This window comes from Adiantum capillus-veneris, chromosome 5, assembly GCF_014529385.1.
Source record: "Adiantum capillus-veneris isolate H3 chromosome 5, ASM1452938v2, whole genome shotgun sequence".
In the NCBI taxonomy this organism is placed as follows: Eukaryota; Viridiplantae; Streptophyta; class Polypodiopsida; order Polypodiales; family Pteridaceae; genus Adiantum; species Adiantum capillus-veneris.
In genome coordinates, this window is record NC_140935.1 from 156,953,976 (window position 1) to 156,961,949 (window position 7,974).

Genomic DNA, 7,974 nt, shown 5'->3' on the forward strand with positions numbered 1-7,974 from the left:
AAGTACATTACAATTATGATTTCCAATACATACCTTGCAAAAGAACAATAAGAAGGGTTAGAATTTGTCTAAATTGATATTCCGGATCATTTGTAATATGCTTTTTTTGCTTAAATGTTGTTCTTTTTTACGTTTGGAGAAAAAAAAACATGAAAGTCTCCTTGTATGGAAGAGTTTGCACAACCCTCCCCAATTTTAATAATACATGGGAACGCGCCATTCCCATGGGCATCTTTAGCAATCACTAGGAGATGAAATCTTGGATAGAAAGCATATCTACAACTATTGGTTCTTTCGTAAGGCCACCACATTTTCCATACAGATCAACCAAAGCACCACCAAGCATCACAACATGGTTTTCCAATAGCCCCCAACTAGCAATCCCATTGTAAATTCTCTCACTCGTGAAGGTTATGCATAAGGCCATAGGCCTTCGAGGTGAAAGCATAGGTGAATGCACATACATGGGAACGCGCCATTCCCATGGGCATCTTTAGCAATCACTAGGAGATGAAATCTTGGATAGAAAGCATATCTACAACTATTGGTTCTTTCGTAAGGCCACCACATTTTCCATACAGATCAACCAAAGCACCACCAAGCAGTCCTTTTGTAACACCACCATGTTTTCCATACATATAAACCAAAGCACCACCAAGCATCACAACATGGTTTTCCAATAGCCCCCAACTAGCAATCCCATTGTAAATTCTCTCACTCGTGAAGGTTATGCATAAGGCCATAGGCCTTCGAGGTGAAAGCATAGGTGAATGCACTTGAAGAGAGGCCTTCAAGGTGCAAGCAAAGGTGAATGCATCTTTGTGGCCTTCAGGGTGCAAGCATAGGTGAATGCATCTGAAGAGAGGCCTTCCATTCGCACCTGGTTAATACACCTAGAGCTTTTAAGTACTTTAGTGATTTTGTAATGGCACCACATCCGGCATACATATCGATCAGAGCATTGCCAAGCATCCGCAAAGGTGGCCAACATAGCCCTCACCTTGTCGTTCATTACATTGGAGTTTAAAGCCTATGCTATGTTTGAGCTCCTCGAGTTATTGTGTTATAACTTATAAAGACGTAAATATTTAATTCAATTTGCTGCTACTTTTTCAAAGCTTATAAATAGGAGCACTCCAACAGCCAATGAGCCAATAAGCTTGTTGACATGTGAAGGTCTTGTGTAAGGTCACATGCCTTTAAGGTGCAAGAATAGGTGATTGAATTTGGAAAAAGGCTTTCCCTTTGCATTTGGTTAAAACAGCCCATGGCTTCATTGCCAAAGCCATGTTGGGCATATCCTGCAATTAACACGCTCAAAGAGACGACATCTAGATAGGAATCTCATCAAGAACTTTATTTGCTTTCATAAGGGCCCCACATTTCGCCATAAATTTGTATTTCAATTTGATTGCTACTTTTCAAAGCTTATAAATAGGAGCACTCCGAGAGCCGACGAGCCAATGAGCTTGCTGATATGTGAAGGTTTTGTGTGAGGTCACATGCCTTCAAGGCGCAAGCATAGGTGATTGAATTTGAAGAAAGGCTTTCCCTTTGCATCTAGTTAAAGCAGCCCATGGCTTCCTTGCCAAAGCCATGTTGGGCATATCCTGCAATTAACACGCTCAAAGAGACAACATTTGCATAGGAAGCTCATCAAGAACTTTATGATTTCATAAGGGGCCCACATTTTGCATGCACAAAAAAATAACAAGGCTTTATGTGTTTTTGTACGGGCAATACATTTGGCATACATCTTGACCGAAACATTACCAAGCACAACATGTTTCTCCAACAATCCCTGACCAGCAATCTCAACGTGAATTCTCTCACTTGTTTGCAGGTCTTGCATAACGCCACATGCCTTCAAGGTGCAAGCATAGGTGATTGCTTTTGGAGAAGGCACATTGAAACCAAAGTGAAACAAATTAAATCGGCACCAAGGCATGTTTAAAACAGATACCATCCATTTCAAAAAAAATCAAAGCAAGATCACCAAAAAATTCTCAAAAAAAAATCGGCACCAAGGCATGTTTAAAACAGATACCATCCATTTCAAAAAAATTCAAAGCAGGATCACCAAAAAAATTCAAAAATTTGCTAAAGAAAACTAAAAAAGAATTCTTGACTTCAATGGAGCTTGAAAAGACGATTGGCTTTCCATTCTGAGACCTACATCAAAAATTCGGGTTAGGTTTCTTTCAGAAAATTGTAGCCGATTGCAAAATGGTCCATAAGCTCTTGAATCATCAAAACTGGCTTGGTCAGATAGTGTTCCTGTAGCGGTGATAATAGTCCAATGATATAGAAATCACATTGGGCTTCCAAGTTATTGGTTCGAGAAGAGATACCTACTGAGAGATGTCAAGGAATTTCAAGTTGTAATCTGCTAGGGTTTTGTGGCAAGCATTTCAGGACACCCCACTCTGCCAAAAGTTGCACTCCGAAGGAAGATGTTTAAAGGCATGTAACTTCGGGCTAAAATTTTCTTGAAAGCTTGCCAAGTCCTTGGAGTGTGCGGCTTGGTAGCTATAGGCATCCACCACTTCATGGCACTGCCTCTGAGAAAAACGGTGGTTCAAAAAAGAAATCTTTGATCCGTCTCTTGCAAGTGGTCTTGGGTTCTTATGGCTTATATCGCTTAAGACAGAGCAATGAATATGGGAGCACGCCCCATGTGCGATGGACTAAGGGTGGGAGTGGTTAGCAAGTCATCCAGGGCAGGGACACCAAGATTCTTTGATAAAATATTTTGAACATTTTGGAAGCGCCACCTTGCTTTGTTTGCTCTTGAAGGACCGGTATGCTTTTAGAAAAGCACACGTCTGAAGCTCCACAACCCTTGTAACGGGAGGGCACCACGTGCCAACAGAAAATAAGAGATTGAAAAACTTTAAGCACTTCAAATAATGATTGAACTAAAAGAGTTGCAGGACACACGAAATGTGGAGTGGTAGAGTTCCACCCCAAGAGAGGATTGGCCCCAAATCCAAGCACCTCTTTCAGTATTTCTTTATATTGCTTCAACAAGATACAATCCCTGTGGCTCTACTCTACTGCTTGAGTGATGCTCCCACTCGATAGAATGCTAGAGTAAAAGCTCAGGCCACATATTTAAAGGCCCTTGGCCTCTCAAAGTAGTACATCTGATTCCCAAAAGCTTGCACAAAAGGGATGATCGTACAATCTATCATATCATCGGCACTCGGTGCAACTCACAAAAGTCCGTACAGTCTGCCACATCACTGAGCCATACACACTCAACCATAGCTGTGAAGACTGCCATGTACTCAACCTCACAACGGGAAGTGGCCACAGTAGGTTGCTTCTTGGTCATCAGGCCTCGTGTTTCATACATAAATAAGGCATCCAACAGTAGTTTGATAAAGAGTGACATCGGCACGATCGCCAACATCATGAAGACTCAATTTTAAACTTGTTTCCAAGGAATAACAATAGGTTTGCAGTCCTCCAATCAAAACTTACATAGCAATGTCTCTATGTAACTTGTTTGACACGCCTATATCCACAAGGTCTTGCAACGTTTCAATATGCGGGGGGAAAGTAGTGAGTACCCCCACTACCGTCATATTTGAAACTTAGCATGAAAGATTCTCCCAAATAGATGTTGAGGGGTAGAAATGGCAAGTGTGCCATATTCTTCAGGTGTATGCAATCTTATGTATGATATGGTAGCTACAAGGCCAGACATTGCTTTTACAGCAGCGAGAGTGGTTACTCAATATATGACTAATCCTGGCGTGCAACATTGGATAGCAGTGAAACATATCCTCAGATACTGGAAGGGTACATCGAGCAGGTGTTTACACATCGATAATATCGATGCATCTATTGTTGGTTACACTGATGCAGATTATGCGGTTTGCAAAGACAGTGGGGGATCTATGCCTGGCTACATTTTCATATTTGTAGGAGGGGCCATTTCTTGGAGACCATCTCTCCAAGATTATACATCTTCTTCCACTACAGAGGTTGAGTATGTTGTAGCATCAAATTCTAGCAAGGAAGCTATATGGTTGGCATTGTTATTGGGAGATTTAGACATTCAATAGGTCTTAGTTTTGCATTGTGATAGTCAGAGTGTCATTGCTTTGGCGAAAAATCCCATGTTTCACTCCAAGTCAAAATACATTGAGGTGAGGTGTCATCTCATTCGAGATGCATTGACGAATAAGCATTTGAAGCTTATCACGGTCCACACTGATGACAACCTAGCAATTGCTCTTATGAAGAGCCTGGCTACGAAGTAGTTTGCACATTGCATCGAGTTAATGGTATAGGGTGCACAAATTTGTACAGATTTACATACTAGCTTTAGTCGCCACCAATTATGGCCACATTGGCCTTTAAGTGAGAGATTGTTGGATAAAAGCTCGTGGCCACCCAACTTGACTAACCCTAACCCCACTAACTCTCTACTAACCCTTGTATACTTATATAATAAAGAAAAACACACACACACTCTCCTTGAGTGGTGTTTCCCCCTTCTCGCACGCACACAAGCATGAGGCCACCCGGCCTCACATAGAGATTCCTTTTGGTCCACTTAAATGTAAGTGGTAATAGGCATGTATATCCAATTTTTTAATTTGTGTAATTTTTGTTTTTGTTTTTTGCCAATACTCACAGATCACGAGTGAACTTATATAAAACTCAATAAATCTACATGAAAAACCATTCTCTAATCAACCCATGGCATCCACAGATCACATAGATTACTAGTCAGACATCTAGTTAGGGTAACAAGGGAGCCACCCTATCAAAAAGAAACTCACACCCTATGACAAACTAAGACAAAGCATACCACTGGCCAATGGGGGAGCCCGAAACTCTATCACATGTTGCGATGTCCCTACCACCCACAACCCGTTGCACATCCGGAGTGAAGTCGAATCCAAGTAGCCAATAGGAAACCAAAGGACTCCTAATAGTATGCTATCTTGGGGAACCATGCACCATCAGCAAAGACCCCATGATGCCACGTCGAAATCAAAGTAAGTGACCAAGCTCCTAGCTAGAAAACAAGAGGAGAAACACGTCAAAGGGGGGCCAAGTCCCTTCTTCTACGTTGTTCGATCCCACCAAGGAGCAGGAACCCCTTATGAAACAGCAGTTTGCTAATCGGCATCCGAAAAATCACAGGCCACCATTGCCTCCCCGAGGAGTGGTGGGAGGAAAGTCCTCTCCTGTTGCAAGAATTGTGCGGTTGAAGCATGCGAAGGAACCGGCGTGGGACAGCCAAGTGCCCCCCACCAGGGCACACCTCCGTCCCCCTGGCACTCGCCAACCCACACTAATGTGTCTAGGGTCAAGTCTTGTGATCTATGGATTGTTTGTGCATGTTGGCCAAAGAAATATTGTAAGAGTATTCATCTATTTTTTGCCTATTTGGAATTCATGAATTAGTTTCTCTATTGTTGAACCCTCTACCTATTTTTTTGGATCTGAATATAGTGGCATTTAGAGAACGCGGATTCCTTTTGCTAGAATTTGCGGCCATACTTCTGATGGTTGATATGGTTTAATTGGTAGTTAGTCAATGTGCTAACTAACCTAGATAAACACAAGCAGCATTACCTCAATTTTTGCATGATGAAGCATCTATGCTTGTAGATTTAAAATGTAAATCAAACACTTACTTTATGTAGACTAGTTCATCCTTTGCTCACAATGAAAGAAACAAGAGCATTGCTAGGAGAATGGTGATGAGGGGGTGTTCAAGGTGCCACATATAGAAAGTCTAGTTCTTTTGATTTTTTCTACAATAGAATATTTTGACTTTCAACCTTCACGGGTATTTTCATTTCGTTCGTAAACTCGCCCTTCACTTACGCAGTTAAAATTTTTTGAAAGGCTTTTTATTTTTCGAGATTCAGGAGACCCAATCCCTTGAATAGATAGTACCATTGGTTAGTTTTTCCACCTTAAAGTGCACCAGGTTGATTTTTGAAATGATTACAAGGGATAGAAGAGAAGGAATGCATAGGGTGGTCTTATGACATACAAAGCAAGGACCCTTGACAAAAACAACTATATACTTTTTTGACAAGCCAAATGTAAAACCCGGAAGGAAAAACTCTCTGAATTTATTTAGACAATACAAATGTCCCTTCAAATTGAAGAAGTTTTGATTTTTCAAGAAGCCTAACTATGGGCTGAGCAACATGCCATAGCATATGAACGAGAGACAGGTTGGTGACTAAAAAATTCTCCTTATATCACATATAACATCTTTCACCCCAAAAATGGCGAAGGCCTGAATATTCTCCGCCAAAAAATATAAGGGGCAATCCCCCTTTTTCATAGTAGAAAATGGTTACTTCTTGTATCAAATTGCACATCCCGTGTGAGACGATACAAATGTCTGTGAGAGCTATCGGGGTCACTTGGCCGCACTGAAACCAATGATCCGGGTCATGACGGTCGAGTGCTTGACCAACCAAGCTAGCTAGCTTCTTATTGAATCCACCTATCTTTTTCACAACGTAGTTACCACCAAGCCCTACGGATGAAAACTTGTTGTGAGGTGTATTATCTTATTGGAAAGCTTCACGCTCATTCAATATAGCTTACATCACAAAAAAAAAAGATAAAATCTATCCAAACTATCAAATGGATGCAACTTTTGATTATTTTGGAATTACTAATGAGTCAAAACTTCCAATAACCTTAAAAGCATATGTCTACTCTCCTCTTTCTGACATTCCAAGAGTGAGACAAGGACCAAAACCCTCCTTAAATAGGGTTGTGCCAATTTTCACACTGATATTTGTTGGCAATGCTATCCTCACAACACTCTTTTGGCCTTGTATTTGTGCAAAATACTTCAAAAACAATGGTCTACTCACCTCTTTCTGACATCAAAGAGGGAGAAAGGCAAAAAACCTCACCAAAAAAAGGGGGGTCGAGCTAAATGACACACATAAGGCATTCTTGATTATACAATGGGGTTACGGTGTTGCCTTTATATGCTTACTTGGAGTCCTTGAGTGTGCCCCCCTCTTGCGATGGAAATTGCCCTTACTAGAATCTTACCAAACAAGTAAAATAAATACCAAAAATACATTTCTACTAGTCTCTACTAGTTCTTTATTGAGCTTGGAAAATGATGAGACCTCGACGCGTCCACATGTCATGTGAAGGGTGACTCCATATTTTTCATTTTGAAGGCCATAAAAAGAACTCTTTCTTTCTAAATCTACACAAATGATAACCTCGCTATTTGTTGACTCTTTTGCCTCTATGTGTTTGTGTATGTGTTTCTTCTTCTTCTTCTTCTTTTGGGGGCGGGGTTGGGGGGGGGGGGGGGGGGGAGGGGGGGGAGGCATTTTCGTATATCCACAATCCACCGCCAAAGGCGGGGTCGAGGTTCAGACCCTGCCCAGAAGGCTAGTTTGGAACCACTATTAATCAATAATGGGACCGCATTGGGCATTCACTTGAGATGCATAAAAGTGAACACCCTCTCTGCAACTCATAGTGGAGATATGTAGGAAGAACAAGTCGATGAAGAAGCTCCCATGGACAACTCGACAGAGGCCTCAAATTGGATACACCTCAGATTTGGAATCACCAACTTGTCACACAAAAGAATGTCATCTTGCGCACCGATCATCTCCTAAGTTGAATTGCATACCACACTACATCCAAGAATCCCCATTCGTAAAATGTGAACACATCACGTCCAAGATTTCGAAGATAATAAACAAGTTATACCCTATCCATAATCCTGCAACAACAATGGATTGTGCGCACATCCATAATGATTTGTATACATCATGTTAGTCCTTGCCAGATTCAATGTGCCTTGAACTCCAACACAAGGGTTCAAAAGCCGATGACTTGAACTCGCACACATGGGTCCAAATCAAGTATTGAGAGCTCCAATTGCCTCTCTCCACCGCTCACGTGCCTCTCCCTGGTTGAAGCATGTTATGGCAAGCACCACCATAC

General features: G+C 41.5%; 1 pseudogene; it reads left to right on the top strand.

Moving 5' to 3' along the window:
• Positions 1-3,641: 3,641 nt before the first annotated feature.
• LOC147458374 (secreted RxLR effector protein 161 pseudogene) lies at positions 3,642-4,073 on the top strand (annotated as a pseudogene).
• The last annotated feature ends 3,901 nt before the right edge of the window (positions 4,074-7,974 follow it).